At 39.8% G+C, this 17,103-nt stretch overlaps 1 protein-coding gene across 2 annotated transcripts in view; it reads right to left on the minus strand.

The window, feature by feature from the left end:
* map3k22 (mitogen-activated protein kinase kinase kinase 22) overlaps positions 1 to 16,321 on the minus strand; it is a 64,486-nt gene extending 48,165 nt beyond the window's left edge. The window contains exons 1-2 of one of the 2 annotated variants that reach the window (XM_072688861.1): positions 16,182 to 16,321; positions 16,011 to 16,067 (exon numbers count right to left, since the gene is read on the minus strand). The gene's annotated coding sequence lies outside the window, so the exon portion shown is untranslated. Of the gene's footprint in view, positions 1 to 16,010 lie in introns of both variants that reach the window. The other variant, XM_072688860.1, reaches the window with a different exon arrangement.
* Between the last annotated feature and the right edge of the window lie 782 nt (positions 16,322 to 17,103).

Below are 17,103 nucleotides of genomic sequence, written 5' to 3' on the forward strand. Positions count from 1 at the left end.
CACATACATATCTATATTAACATACAAAAAATATTAATTGCCAAAGTGTTTCGAAGATTACTTAATTAATTAAAGTCATTTTAGATGATAAAAAGAGGCCATGTAATGAAAAGTGGCGTATCTGAAAAATTACAATCCATTCACACACTTTCAAACACTGCAAAATATGCTTCTGGCAAAGAAAAAAAAAACTTTAAAGGCTCCCAACCGGGTCAGTTGTCTATGCTTTGGCCCTGGTGATGTCATAGCCACCTGTACTCGCTCTCTCTTGATAGGTAGGATGGCCCACCCTCATCCAAATCACTCAGCAATATGCTAGTCAGCAAGATAAAGGATAAAGGTAAAGGATAAAGGTGCACGTATTCGTCACTGTACAGTGTGGACTGTACAGCGAAATGTGTCCTCCGCATTTAACCCATCTGGTAGTGAACACACACACACACACACACACACACACACACACGTGTTAGGGGCAGTGAGTACACACACACACCCAGAGCAGCCAACTCCAGCGCCCGGGGAGCAGAGAGGGTAAAGGGCCTTGCTCAAGGGCCCAACAGTGGTAGCTTGCCGAGCCCGGGAATCGAACCCACAACCCTGTTATCGATATCCCGGCGCTCTAACCGCTGAGCCACCACTGCCCCGCAAAGATCACCTGTTAGTTGATACAACAGTCAGAATTCAGCATTCCAATGACACTGCATTTGTAAAAAAATAAAGCTTGACAACTCTGATTATTAGATATTATATACAATAACACAGTTGCTGTATATGCAGTGAATGCAGCTGAAGATGCATTAGGAAACGCTGCACGGCTGGCTGCTCATGTAAACCCCTGACAGAACGCTGTCACATCTGTGTTTGGCACACGGTCAACCTGTAGCATTTTTCTTGACTTTCAGACTCAAAGCACATTTACAATATTAGACAATGGTCAGTTGCTTCTATTCTAACTATTGTCAATCAATGGGTTTTCTAATTATTGCAGTACAGAGAGCGCCCTTACCGATGTGTGTAAAACACTTATATTACACTACTACTACTGCATACTTTAAATGCCCATAGATGGCAACTAAGATACAAAAAGTAGCACATAAATATCTGCCTACTCAGTCTACAGAAGTTTAGCTCTGCCCACTCAAACCACTCAAGTTATGAGGAGCGCTTGAATTGTGTAGACTGCTTTTTGAACAAGGCACAACAAAGGGCAGACAATCAGAAGAGAGGCCATTTACAATGCGCAGCAACAAAACCAGACCGCTTGAGGGGTGAAATAATCATGGACAAATGATGGTGGTCCTCATGAAAACCAGTGTCAGACACTCTTTCCACACTGTCTTTACACTCCATGTGGGTCCACAATTAAATGTCCTCACTTTCACAACTGCATTAGCTTCACAGCAGTTACTAAATAATACATCTTAAGTATTAATAACTGATTAATAACAGACCTGTAGCTGAAAGGTTTAACCCAGCACCAAAACTGAAGGGAGCAAAAAAGTGGCCTGTCACATAAAAATGTAAAGCTCTATCTAAGGGCCAATTTAAATAACGCAAAAAGCCTACATGAATGCGAAGAACCACAGAGCTGTACAGGCCTCAGTTAATCCTGTCTAATTGCTGGCAATGGACGCAAAAGGTCTGGCTGCTCCCTCTTTGCCCTTGAGATGCTATTAGGGCCTGATGTAGGGAGGGATGAAAGAAAAGTGAATGTCAAAGGTGCTAGCAGCAAAGGAAGAGTGCACTGAGTTTAGCAGAGGGCTGAGGGTCTGTCAGAGAGAGCCACGCTGATCTGAGAGTTCCCTCTTTATTTTGACACTTAAAAGGCGCGTGGAGGTGACACAAGGCGGGACAGGATCTGTCTGCCTAACGCAACAACGTCGCATCAGTCAGAGGCACTGAGGAAAAGACAGAGCATTTGGGATTCATGTCTCTTAGTGAAGCTGTGTGTGTACACAATATAGTGTTTGACAGTCATTACTGTGATACTGACCTTGGCAACACTGGTATTGCAGACAACTGTAATATGCAAATAAACCCTAGCCAATCCCATATTTCATTGGGCACTAAGAGCATCAAGACTCTTCCCTTTCAGATTATGTGTGTATGAAGTGTCTACTTGTAGTAATGCTCCACGGTACCAATCAAAAGTTGGTTTAATGTGTGCTGATCGTCATCTTAAAAATGCTTGGGTGACCATATTTTTGTTAAAAAAGAGCACACAGGGAACACACGGGTTTCCACTGTAGTTAGGATGCTGTCAATGCAGGATTTCAAACAGTTGTAAGACAGTGGCAATGTGTATGTGTGATGACAGCCACAACATTTTATTATGTTGTCCACTTAAAAAAAAAAAACAGAAATATGGTCACCCTAGCATTTGGATCAAATGTTTTTAAGATCAGCACACCTTTAACTGGTGTACCCAAACTTTTAACTGGTACTGTATGTCCAGTATGTGTGTATGTATGTATATATATATATATATATATATATATATATATATATATATAGCCATATATAATACATAATAAGCCGCTATTTGCGAGAAAACATGAAGTTAGTGCCCCGCCCCCATAGATTAGCCCTGTTTTACTACAGTCAAAACACTGTTGTCTTGAAAATGTATAAAAACAAACACACACAGATATAATCCCACCCACTTAGACCACAGTACTAGAGGTTGGCCCACTCATGCCGGTTGGCGGCGTGATTATGTCAAATTACCTGGCTAGGAATGAAGGGGAAGAGTCTGGAGATCAACATCAGTTTCTCAGAGGAGTTACAGGCTGATGGTCCGCTGCGCTGTCTTGGACAGGATTTCAAAAGCAGCTTGAGTTAAGAGAAGCATATATCTAGCTAGCACATCTGTTTATTTAAACATAATGGATGGTTGGAAAACCGAGTTACAGACCTCCTGCCTCTTCAGCCTTACAGGGGTAATAAGTAATTGCAGCACTAAAATGGCAGAACTTCAGCAGAATAGGAATGTCTGAATTGAACTTTGGGCTGAATATTTACTGGTGACATAAAATCACTCTGACTAGTTTTAAATAGCGCGAGACATTCCGCTAAGATCAAACTGCTGGATGTTTGCTCAGTGGGGATCTGAAAACCCCAAACTCTCCTAAAAGCTTCTTTTTTCTCAGACTCAAAAAGTCTTTCAAAAGCTGGTTTAGAGCCTTATTTGTCTGTTTTTGTTTCTAAAGCTGGCATGGCCCATGAGTTTCTCCAGAAACACTCAGCAGAGAAAAATGTGTGGAGCTCTGGAGCGAGGCACAAACGGTTTTCTGTAAGTTTCCACAAAGCAAGCCAAGCCACTCGCTCGCTCCTCACAGCAACCAAAGTGGAGCCAGTGACAGCACCAACCAAACACAGCTGGAGGCAGAAGACTAGTCATAAGATCCCTAAACTTACAGACACTTGGGAGAGGATCTTTAGTGGATGACTGCTGCAATACGCAAAAAGCTACATCGATTTGTATTCAGGCCATATTATACAACATGGCAAAAAGTCACTGCTTGACTGATGTCTGAAAATTGCCTCTGCAACTGCAAAGCTTACACATCATTTATTCTATCACGTTCTGCCACATTTCACTTCTACAAATGCATTCCGGGCTCCAAGCATTTTTATCATGCCAAAAACAGAGACCCTTAAAGGATTTACAGAGTTACACTACATCTCCCCACACCCCAAATGCTGTCAATCACCCAATACATGTTTGGTGAAGTTTGCATTGAAGATATGCTAACGTAGCTAAGCTAAATAGGCTAATCATGAAAGTATATGCATCCATGTTTGTGGTAACTTGAGCTGATATAGTGGTTCATCCCTTCAGAGGTTTAAGTTTTGTTATAATACTGATACCAGTATTCCAGTATTGGCGAGCGGTGGCGAACAATGCTTAAGATAGGCTCTTAAGCTACATGGAGCCATGGATGTTTCAGTCAGATTTTTGTACAAAAAAAGAAAACACAGAGGTTCAATCAAACAATCAAACAAACTCTCAGCTAAGCAACAACAAATTGTGGTAGATCATTTTTTTTGTCAACCTATTGCTGTCAGATTTCGAGCCCACATAATTCCCTGGCCACTTGGAGCCTCACAAGTGTGGAACACACACATGCTGTAACCTTGTGCTTGCCGTCTGCATGGTAAGAAGTGCTTTCAAAAGACAGGTGGTCCTCGAAACACAGTGACACACATCTCCCTGAAGTCCTCTGCCCTTGCTGCGTCTGGCACTAAGCGCCCACTCCAAGACCCATCTGTTCAGTTGTTCTGCCCAGCATGTGAGTTACACACACGACCAACCTGATTACAACATCCAGCCAAAGCACAAAGACTGGATGCCAACGATAATTAGCAGAGTACAATAACTTTGGCCGGTAACTGTAGTCAAGTTACTGATCTTCATGGAGTGCCCCAGGGATCTGTACTTGGCCCCCTCCTGATATAATATAATAATATACTTCATTAATTTACTGTCAGAAACGTCATTCATGATCAATTTTTACAGTTGTAATGATGACCACATCTTACCACAGCTTTCGTTACAATGCTCCAAATTCTGACTAAGATTAAGAGCTGCATGCATGTCAATTTCTTGAATGTAAACACAGAAAAAACTCACTAAGGACCTTAAAGCTTAGTTTCCAGATTTTGCAACGTTACTTGACATTAATGGTAGGCTATGCATGTTAGGTTAGATCCAGTTATTAGAAATCTACTACTCTGTCGTCTCAACTTAAAGAAATAGCTTGATGCCAACATGGCTAATTCATAATAACTAGCATAAAGTGAGTTGAATAATACTTGTGGCTATTAATGGTTAGTAATATTGGCATTATCTGATTTAACTCTCTTATAAAGCCTTTAAGACACCACTCTTTATTCTTACTTATAATCACGTACATATATTATGTTCTTTTGCTGTGTTTTTGCCTAATGAAAAGCATCCTTGGTTTTGTAAAAGATAAATCATTATGACTGCATATTCCTTGTGCCAAGACACAAGACAGACAATGTCACTAGACAAATAATGTCACAAAGTGGAGCCTGAGTCAATCTGAGAAACCTACTGACAACCTGCCTATACCTTCAGATTACCCGTCCAGTGTTGATTACGCGGTTTGGTCTTAATAGCAGGGTATTTCCCCCAGGTTTTGTAAAATCAGAGGAGTCCCTATGAACCACTCCTACTGACTCATGCTAGACACGTGATGTTAAGGACTAAAAAAGTCACAACAATTTACAAGGCTGAGGAATAAAGAGGGAATAAGGGTGTGTATTCTCCTTGTAATGTCCCAAAAGGCTCAACTGGACAGTTACGCTAGGCTCCTATGCACGTCATTAGCCGTCACCAATCTGGCCACAGTCTGCAGAAATCAAGGGATCTGAGAGAGCCAAATGCAGCGATGCTGGCAGCAAGCCATGGTCGCTTGTCTTCTAGAGCCACTTTCTTCCTGAGCAATCAGCCTATTTTTCTCCATGGCCGTTAGAAGTGGTTGTTTTCAAAGGTCAGCAAAAGGTTTCTGAAAGATCCCCTTTAGTATTTGCTCGCCTCCTGCTATGAGATCAGTCACAAAAGCCGGCAAAAAAAAAAAAAACCCTCTCCAAATGCAAAGGGCTGCCTAAGAGGCTGACATCACCACACTGAGGTGGTTCCTGAGGTGAGTAAGCTCAATAGGTCAGCGGGTGAGAAAAAAAAATGGCAGCCTTCCTCCATTGTTTGCCACTGTGTGTGACTCACAGGTTACAGTGGGGTTCGATGCTTTCTGGGAAGTGAATCCCCCTCCATGAACACAGACAATACACACACACCAAAAGAGGCCCCACTAGGGGCAAAGCGGTCTCTGGGGGAAAACGAAACAGATCTGTGCTTGAATAATCTCCTAGCAATCATCAAGTCAAAAACTAAACGTTGAGGAGTATGCCTGCAAAAATGTGTACAAATCAACTGTTAACTCACAGTTGGTGCACAATACATTGCATGTGCTAGGGCCCAACCGATAACAGTTGGGCCGATAACATCAGCCGATATTGACGACTTGTCTTTTTCTTATTTCAGAGAAAAGTATCACCATTAAATTGAGTTCTGCTTTTTTATTTTTAAAAAGGATTTGTAACAGAGCTGATGACCATGTCTGTCAGCAAAGCACTGTCTTATTAAGAAAATATACATTAAAATTCCCCAAAAAATTATGTTTGTTAGAATTTTTTGCCCCTTAAAATCAGTATTAACCATTGAAGTTTCATATCGGTCAGGCCGACAACACTGATATCATAGACTACCATATGCAAATGAGCCCCCTCTAATCAATCACAACGTTCTTTACTTAGTGCTTTACTGTGCCAGATTCTGTGGGTGTTTTGGTAAATTAAGGATTTTATAATCCATGCAAGCACAATTTTTGTTTTTTGAGATTAGGGTTGGTCATTGTGGCCAAAACAAAACCTCATAGCACTTCAAGACATGTTCATGATAGCTTAAATGCATCACAATATTTCATTTTTCTAAGGTTATGATTATTTAAATAGACAGACAATAGAGCAATCAGGCACATTTAAACATGCTATCCGCTATGAATACAAATCAAATATCAAACATGTAGTTGGTCAGTGGGCATGTTCTGCGCTGCCCTCTGGAAATTCACAGGCCCATATGACCGTATGTTGTTATCATTATAGTAATATTACAGTACACTTCTTTAAGAACATGATGGGTTGATGGGTACAGTCATAGCTTCTAGGACGCTGCATGGACCATGAAAAGACACATTTAGACCAAGTAAAGGAGCTTTACACAAACAACCAATGAGTGGAAATCTGCATTAACTGCACTGTAGTAAGTGTGCTTACAACACTTCAACATGATGAAATGACACCTTAATATGTATCATGAAAATATTATATAGTATATTGTATATCGAGTATCGCGATGTAATACTCTTGTTGTGTTATGGCCCATTCTTAAGTGCACATGCTATATTTACTAAGATTCTCATAGCAAACATCACATCTTAGCAACACTGCAGCCTTCCTGTCCATGCAGGCAGCTTCTGAAAGTCCATTAGGGTCATCCCTTGACGTCTTTGGCACTCGCCAAAAAAAGGCGGGAAACTGCTTACTGTCCATCCCTCATGTGAACAATGCCCACCGTTTCTTCCAATAAAAACACCAGACTAATAACCGGGTGGGAAACATCAGGTAATAAGAGTGATGAAGAGGGAACACACAGGTCATGGTCAAAGCCCACTGAGGGGAAACTCACAAGCTATTATGTTATACATTCAAACTCACACACACACCTGCATAGCTCACAGAATACCTCACAGACCTTAGATAACGGAAGCTGACCTCAGTGATCAAGCAAGACAAATGCAAGTTTTCCCCCATAATTTACATGATGAAATAGTTCTCTCCTGACCATCATCAGTTTTCTGCCTAGAGTTGGAAAAGACGCCTTTACAATTGTAAATGTATGCAAACACACTCTTTCCCTCTCTCACACACATATAAAGCCTTTTTGCTTTTCATTCTTGTGTTTAGGGGCGATATGTTGTACTTATCGTGATCAGTTATGTCATAACAAAGGTTGCTATGCATATTAAGAGTTTCTACGGTACCTCTAAAACAGGTTTAGATCAATTATGGGTCAACTGTTACAACTTTACAGAAGTAAAAAATGTTAACTTTCAATGTAAGTTAATGTAACAACATTTTACTTTAAGAAATTTAAATTTAAATGTCAAATAAATTGGAAATCTGAACAAAAAAGCTCATTATCTGTACAGTAAGTTCTTTTTTTTACTAAATAGTACAAATAATGTTCATACAAAAAGTAATGGATTTACATCACTGTGGTATTTACACATCTCACAGCTCTCCTCATGGGCATCTAGTATTATTTTTAAGTATCACTCAACACCTGGTTTGGTAAATCAGTACTTAATGATGAATACTCAGGTGAGCTGGAGATGGAACTGAACACATCCACGCAGAGAAACCTGGAACCAAGCTTTGTCCTTCAACCTAGCTCGCAAGATCTGAGCGTCAAACATCTGCACAGTGCTGTATACATACATTGTTTTTAACACGACAAGAATAGATAATTGATTTTGTCTGCATTAACTGTACTGTAAGTAGTAGCTGACTGAATGTCAGTGCATTATGACATTACCTTATTTTTTAGTTTTGTCCTGTTCCTGCTTAAATAATGTTTTTTTATAATAACTGATCTAAGGAAAATGTTATATTGACATAGAACTATAAGTCCTAAGACTGTGATATTGTATTTGTGTATGTTTGTGTATTTTAACTTGAATTGAACAAGAATTGATAACTGTGAACTGAACTAACATATGAATCACATACTTGTATCACAAAACAATGACTGAAGAAAAATAACAACACTTTTACATCTGTCTTCCTAAACTTTCTTTTGACACCGGGTCACGATGGGATTTGCGATGGTGTCCCAACCTTTCTACTGAAAAAACATTTCACAGAAAGGGCCAAACTTAGGAAATGTGCTCACATTGCTTTAATAATGTATGTTAGTATGTTATCAACATGACCTAATTTTGCCCACCCTTAAAGAAGTAGCTATCCTGTGCTTATACACTCTACATAGCCTTCAAACACTACTGCCTTTTGTAACAGTACACTCTGTAATGACCTGCATCAGATTTTTCCTGGATTTACACCAAGCATTCCAGTCAAACCCAAATATTTTGGGAAGGTTAACTGAGCTGAGTTAGGGCACACATGCCTTAGTAGCCTGAAACAAGTGATGTATTGAACTGATGTGGTGACAAACATGCACCTTATTTCTACATATATCGTCCAGTATATTAGCATATTATATCAACAATTACAGCTAAAAGTAAAAATAAACTACAATATATAATTGCGTTGATTTTCTATATTTTATTCATGCAAACACATCGAGATCTGGTCAGTCGCTTCAATGCATTACTTGTTTAGTTTTTTTTTTCTGTGAAACTGCCATGAACTCAGGGGTACACCAGATGAACTTAGGCTGAACTCGACCGCAGGTGTATGTAACTGGAGGGCAATGACGTGAGACAAGACCGGAAAATGTATCTGCCCTGCTAAAAATAAATCAAAGCAGAGTCAGGGCAAAAATAAAACAACTATAAACAACAGATGAAGTTATTCTTTAACTGAATGGGATTATTGAGCTTACGTCAATCAAACATGTTACTCATATACTAGGTGGATTAGTCCAAGTTCCTTACTTAATTGCTTACTTATCAGCATCAACCCACAATTCACATATCTAGCGGCACGATTTTGACAGTTTGTGAATTAAAAAGGTCTTAGTTCTGGCTCCTGAGTAGTGGCCCTATCTGCGGAGAAGCACAAGTTACCGGCAGTCCAACAAAACACAATTGGCCTTTTTCAATGGATGGGTCTGAGGACCCCCTCCCTCCCACCAGCAGTCATCTGTTACAAGCTGGCATAACAGAAATGCTGCCAGTTAGTGTTCTCCTTCAAGCGTGTTGGGTCTCAAAAACATTGCCTTAATGACAGCTTGAAAAGAGCTTCATGTGACTCTGAGGAAATACATGCTAGCCTTCACTCTCCCAGCACTGGGGACACAGTGTACTGCAGGAGTCTGAGCTATTAAGTGGAAATATACAATGATGGAGTTGAAAACCAGGGGAACAAACTGGTCTCGATTCTACAGAGCTCTAATTACAAACTACAGAAATTGCTTTGGCACAGAAAAATAAAGAGTTTATTTCAGAATCAAAGACGGCAAATTAATGGCCTGCAAAATAGTGCTGATGTCCAAAACAGTGCAACTGAGCTATAAACAATACAAATATAGACAGGATGCACCCAAATGCCTAGTTTTGATCTCAGACAGTGGGTTCTGTGCAAGATGGTAAATTAGAGACCTTTAGGACAGAGTGAGAGCATCAGTGATACAGTCTTAAATTCAATACTCTATTTCAGGAATACTGGTTAATGTCCAGTTAATGTGGTTGTGGCCACATTAACTGGACCTCTGAACCTAATTTATTCCTAGCATTGGTTTAAAGTTCATCTCGAGTTTGTAAAAATGAAAGAAAACGAAGACAACATACACATATGCTGCATCTGGTGCAATTACCATCAAACCCATCTTTTAGCCTTTCTGTTCATGACTTAGGTCCATCCTCTGGCGCTGCTCAGTGTGGTGGACGATAATTGCCTGAGTGTGGGACTTGACTGAAGTCATGCAGGACTGCTAATATGTCTGAACATAGACTGTGTGAAAAAGGGTGCAGCTTTGCTAAAGGTCAATTACCTTTTCATAACAGAGTGAACAGCCATACATTAGCGACATGAGGCTTTCAGAAACCTCCAGAATGAAGTTCAGCTGATAAAAAAGCACTCAGCCATTAATTAGCCTCTGGTGACAACAATGACTGAACAAGGAGTGACTTGAACAACAAGAGCTAAGAATGCAAGATAAATGCTAACTAGCGGTGCCACGAAACCACTTTTTCATGTCTGATACCTATACTGATACTGCAATACCGATAGCAATCCGATACCATATTTTTCTTTCTCTTAACCCTTAGACCCCTAGGCCAATTTTGAGTGATTTTTAGTGAGCGCCTAAAAAGTCCAAAGAACTTATAAGAGAGTCACATGCAATGTTATTGTTATTTTCAGGAGATTCTGGGCTGCTGTCTGAATTTGAGATGTACATTTTAACAGAATTTAGATATTTGTTGAAATTTGACCATGTTTTAATCCAAAATTACTTCAAGTCTGTAACTGACGTTGTTGCTTGTAAAGACTATCAAAACATGGCTAGATAGGATAAGTATTGCTGCTTGTTATAATATGTGTCTGTCTATAAGTTACACTGATCCTGATGTATGTGGCCTAGAACACTGGCATATAGGCTTAAATTGTGCATTTATGTGATGCTGTCAGCTTTATGTTTCCCTTAAATGATATAGGATCCCTGTTTTAGAAGCTATTTTTTCAGTACTTCAATAAAAAACATAAAAAATAAAACAAATCACAGATGAAGACTTCAGTATCAGTATTAGAAAATGATGTGGTGCCATCTCTAATGACAGCAAACAAAAACCTGCCATTATAACAGCCTCACAGGCTGACCCGCTTAATGTGAACAGGGTTACAATGACAAAACCATCTAAACTGCTTCCAAACCATGGGAAACCATGGGAAACCATGGGAAATAACCATGTGATGTAAACTAAACACCAAGAGTGCTGGGAAGCTTTGACCGCAGCACTGAAATTTGGTTATTTGAGATTGTCAGGCCCCGATTAGCTCCTTCTCACTTGTCAGTTATTGACATTTTTCCCATTTTTAAGATATTTTTCCAATCGGAAGCAACTGCTGGTGCAGATGATCTGATCACAGAAGAAACCAGTCAGTCTTTAGTCCCCAGAATTGTTCAGATGCTTAAAATGTCAATTGTTCAGACCCCAATGTTGAGAAGAACTCAGTAAACAATGACCCTCCATCGCCATTCACTCCAAAGGTGGGGAAACAGCTCTGATGCCTGATACCGTGCTAATATTGTTGCTAATATTATTATCCTTTTTTATTATTATTCTGCCATATAAGTGCCACCAAGGTGGTTCCAACTCTGGGTGATCATATGGACAGTACTTCTCTAGAATGTCCTGTTTGGTCTGTTTAAATGTATTCACAAACTAGCTCATCTTTTACTCTTTTACACAGGACTGCACAGCTTTTAGCAGAGTTTCTAATGAAGGCTGTATACCTGCAGTGAACACAGCTAGTCAGACACGCAGCCCCTAATCAGAGGATTTCCTCCAGACTCATTAAAGCAGAGAACCAACTGTGGCCACAGAGCAGAGCAGGGCTAAATTAGATAAGAGACTCTTGATTGCAATTTGGGCTCTCATTATCCAAGTCAACAATTTCAAATTCATGCGCAGTTCGATGCCATTAGCTGTCCTTGTCCGTGAGCAGCTTTCTTCTGTTCCATTTCAGTACCATCTACTCCTCATGTAATTACTTTGGCTCGTGGAGGTGATAAAGTCATGGGCTAAAAAAGCATGGAATTGTTCAGTGCTGAATGTTAAAAAATCGTAACTTAGCATCACATCCATTGATTGAGCAGTGTAAAAGTGCAGAGAGGTCATTGCAGTGTTCTTCACTGAAGGCAGGCTTGATGCTAAGCATCCAAATTTGTCGCCAACATTTTCAATACAACAGAAATAAGCAGTGCCTGACAATAAATGTTTAAAAACTACTAATAGAAGTCTAGAACTACAGTATCTAAAGTGTCTAAATGTTTACTTGCATAGCGTCCTGTAGAAAAACTAGAGTAACTGTCTGAATTCTTATAGGGATCCTGTACAGATTCCTGCCAATATTTAATAGATCCTATAGATCTTTTTCATAGGGGTATGTTTATGTTTATGTTTATAGTGTAACTGTTTTCAGTTTTTCACTCCTAAAAATTTAATTTAATTGAAAATGATTAAATAAAAAGCACAATTTGAAAGGCTTTAGAATGGTGCATCAGAAATTAGCCTAGAAACACTAAACCTAAACTGTGCTTTATAATATAAGAACCTGAAATAAAATCAAACAAAGCCAAATATGGTGAAGAAATCTCATCTCAACCACCACACTGAACTCATTAACTAACATGCTAGCCACAAGCCAACATGCTAACTATGAGCTAATGCAGTAAAAATGAACTAATGTCCTAACTGTGAGCTAGAAGGTTAATCCAACTGCACTAGTTTGACCATGACAAAGAAACAGTTTTGAATGTGGGTCGGTCACGTCTGACCCTGATCTGTTTAATAACGTCTCCGCTTACAACCCCAACTCAGCTTTAAATCAGTTTCCCACACCAGTCCCCAGATGGTCTGCATTTTGCTCTATCCCTTTATGTAGGGAGCTTGGGTAGAGCACTGTGGACCATCTAGGGGGGCATGAGGATCAGTTTGATCATCATGAGCACACACAAACACTGACCTGGTGAATATTTGGCTCCATAAACGTAACACAAGCCTGCAAAGGGGCGATAAACTTTAGGGTCAGCCAGCTTTACACCCATTCCCATCCAAATGGAACTGAAAACCCCTGTTTCCGGCTTGCAATGACAACTTATATGTGTTCCATGGCTGTTATCGGCCTGGTGTGCTGTTTTGCTAGTAACGCAACATTGTGTGGGTGTTTTTTTCAGTTTGCCTCTGCTTGACTAGTGTGTTCCCAACAGGCCTGCATTAATATATCTACTGAACAGACAGGTTTGCCACAGCTGTGTGGGCCGTCAGAGCATTGGTCATTACAGAGGAAGGGTGTGTGGTTGACTGCACTCAGGTCTAAATGACTCATTATAGCTTACTTGGTGTTTATAGGTTAAGAGATGTTGCAATGACTGCAATGAAAGGAACAAGGTCCAATGTGCGGCCAGACTCCCGGTAAATGGCATCCTGGAAGTGGGCACTTAAGAGTTGAACATAAACAACCAAGACCGAATATACACGGGCCAAGATGACATCACTGGCGAAAGATTAGACAACTGCCAAAGCGGAAGATCACTTAAAGTTCCTATCCTCATCTCAGTGTAAGTCCTGGGCCTGGTCGTTGTGTATCGTCTAAAACTAGGCAACTAGGCAAGGAAGAGAAAATGACCCTCAATTACAAAAGGAAAATAACAGGTCAAACAGCCAAGACCAAACATACAGCACACATAACTAGAAAAGCTAATGTCAGTGGAAAATATAATTTAAAAAAAAAACACTTAAAATAACATTTCACTTGAAATGCACTGTCTCGGAAGACAAGATCTCAGTAAATGTGATGTAACTGGCCTAGGTGAGTCATCTAGTATCGTTGAGAAGCTAATTTTAAGGTAAGAGTAATTGAGTCTTTGTTGAAAAGTATGAGTACTGCCTTATTAGGCCCAGTCCAAAAAAGAACTACAACCAAACATACACAGTATGTCAGTACAGTAACTGGCCTATGCTGAACTGTCTGTTAGGCTGGTAAGTTAAGCCAATTTTAAAGTAAGGGCAACTGAACCTAGTTTTAAATATGGAAAGAATCGCCAAGCAATAGCTAAACCAGCCAAGATAAAGCCAAGACAAACACACAGCTACAGGTAATGATGCAAGAATTAAAAACCATCCAAAAAACACAACACAACATTGCAAAGTTTAAAATACTAATTTCAGTCGAAGTCTCTGGTCTAAGATTAAAAAAAGGAAAAGAACCGCAATTAAGACTATTAATTACTATCTTATTACTACTTAACTGTGAAACTTTACCCATTTGAAAAAACTCATTTTCAATCGATAAGATTAAATCAGTAACCTTAGTTTAAAGGATTGCTATATCATACCCAAGCCAGCAGATCAAACCGCCAAGACCATTTACATTTTACATGTACTGCATTTAGCTAGCGCTCTTATCCAGAGTGACCTACTCTGAGGTTACTCATATAACAAAGGTGGGTCAGTGTAGTGTTAGGAGTCTTGCCCAAGGACTCCTATTATTGGTGTAGCGCAGCATAGTCACCCAGACCAAGAATCCAACCATGGTCTTCCACATGGTGTGGTAGCTCACTGGCAGGTGGTGGTGCTATCTGTTATGCCACACCAAGACCAGACATACAGCACACATGAAGCTCAAAAATGAGGATAACTGAAGCACTGAATCTTTTTGCATGACATTGTTAGTCCTGTACCGAGTCGCTCAACTTGAAACCCTTTATTTAAAATAGAACAAGAGGATGTGCAGATTGACAATACACCAACATCTGTAAAATGCAGAACTGGGACCTAACAGAAATATAACTTTTATTTTAAACAAATATCTGTTGATTTCTATTCTGCCTTCACTGTGCCTCCCTTATAAGGAAATGTGTTGTATTATAGTCCAACCAGCAGACCGCTTTGTTGCTACTGACAGGTACAGTTCAAAGTTCAACAAGGAAAAACTGCATCCAGAGCTGCTCAAACGTTCCCATCAATGGAAAACCAGTGCTGTCTAATCATGGATTTACACCCGAGTCTAAGATATGGAGGTAAATAACACAATGAAACACTGTAATAACTAGTAAAATGACACAACATGGCAACCTCTCAAAGCATGGAACGAACAGACAGCACAGCCCAGTTACAAACCAAATGAAATCAGTGCGTCTGTGGGCTAGCACTGCTCACCAGTGATTTTAATGGGGAAATTCCAGAGAACAACAAATGTGTAAATGGAGTTTAGCTCAAGTGCTTTCAATACCAGACAAATAAAGACAGTCTTTAATTACATTTTTATTGCAGTTATTGCTGCAATTTAACCCATTCATGTTAAGTTCAGTATAAGAAGAAAAACGCCACAGAGGAAGATCTGATTGGTCAGAAGTGGTGAAAGTCTGTATAGCTATATTTTGGATGAATGTTTAACAGTACCCTTTTGTTTATCTCTATTACATTTGATTTACATTTTTTATTCACAATCAGACTAGGATTTTTTTAATTGTTGTGGTAGAAATAGCAACAAAAAAAAAGGACAAAAATAAATCACTGGTATGAATTGATGGGTTTGATCAGGATGTATATTAGTTTGAGTTCAGATCAGGACATTAGAGTTAATTAGCCTGTTTATATTTACATCACTTAGAAAGAATGCAGTAATGAGCAGAAGCTGGACCTGGAGTAAACACTAGTTTCTCAGTGGCCTCTACTACCGCATGTCTCCAAATACCTGGCAGAGCTGAACACTGACAGCTGTCATTAGTAAGTGTGTCACAAACACTCAGGTGGGATATGTGTGTGTGTGTGTGTGTGTGTGTGTGTGTGGCCAAACTGGTTGTGTTGCAGTCACTCCCACGCTTTCTGACCACATTAGGATGCAGAACGAGTAACAGCACCGCACACACAGCACACCAACGAACCAAACCCAGTCTGAACATGTTACACACCCAAACATGCGCTACACGCATCTGTCATGCAGCTCCAACTCACCTCTGGTGTGTGTTTTCATCCTGGACTCACACTGCCAAACAGAAACGGTGTGTGTGTCTTGAAGAGAAGCAGCGGTGCAGGGAAAAGAGTGGCAATGGAAAAAGGCGATCACCGACGGAAACCACACAAACACACTCAAATACACTCAAATACACACACACACACACACACTTGGATTGCAGCAGAAAAACGAGCAGAAACTGCTGATTAAAATCCGCCTCCCGAGATCCGCACTAAACGATTCCAGAAGATAATCCAGAAGATCGAGCGGCTCTGAAAGCCTGCGAGCAGAACACGCTCCTCTGCTCTTACTGAGGGTGAAACTTTCCCATCTCTCTCTCTCTCTCTCTCTCTCTCTCTCTCTCTCTCTCTCTCTCTCTCTCTCTCTCTCTCTCTCTCTCTCTCTCGCCACGGAGCGCTGACGTCAACAGCGGCGGCTCGGCAGCGGTTTGGGAGCTTTTAGCGCCATCTGCTGGAAAAAGACCACAGTACAGCGAAATAAAATTAAACAAACTGAGTGGTTCCCATTATTATTATTATTATTATTATTATTATTATTATTAAGAGAGAGTAGAATTGGTTAACAACGATAATAATATTGATAATCACAATTATCATCAGGACAATTATCACTTTTGTCGACATCATCAACATTACCATACTCATCCTCTATTATTATTGTTGTTAATAATAAGTGTAATAATAATAATAATAATAATAGTAATAATAACAATATCAATAGTACCAATACTACTACTACTATTACTACTTCTACTACTACTACTACTACTACTACTACTACTAATAATAATAATAATAATAATAATAATAATAATAATGAACAGCATTATATAAAACGTTTATAGTCTTGATACATAGTTATCCAGTAAGTATCTAGGCCTATTAATTTCATCATTATTCCACAGTAACCATGGCCAGACTTTTAGCACACTGGGCACTGTTACCTGTGTGTGTGTGTGTGTGTGTGTTTTCTTCAGACATAATAAACTGTAGCTAACAATTTGTAATTGAACTGAGGAGTTTGGACCGGTGGGGACTTTTATTTTGAAGTGCTGTCCTCGGCTCCTCTCAA

The sequence above is a fragment of the Salminus brasiliensis genome, chromosome 1 (genome assembly GCF_030463535.1).
Source record: "Salminus brasiliensis chromosome 1, fSalBra1.hap2, whole genome shotgun sequence".
Taxonomy (NCBI): domain Eukaryota; kingdom Metazoa; phylum Chordata; class Actinopteri; order Characiformes; family Bryconidae; genus Salminus; species Salminus brasiliensis.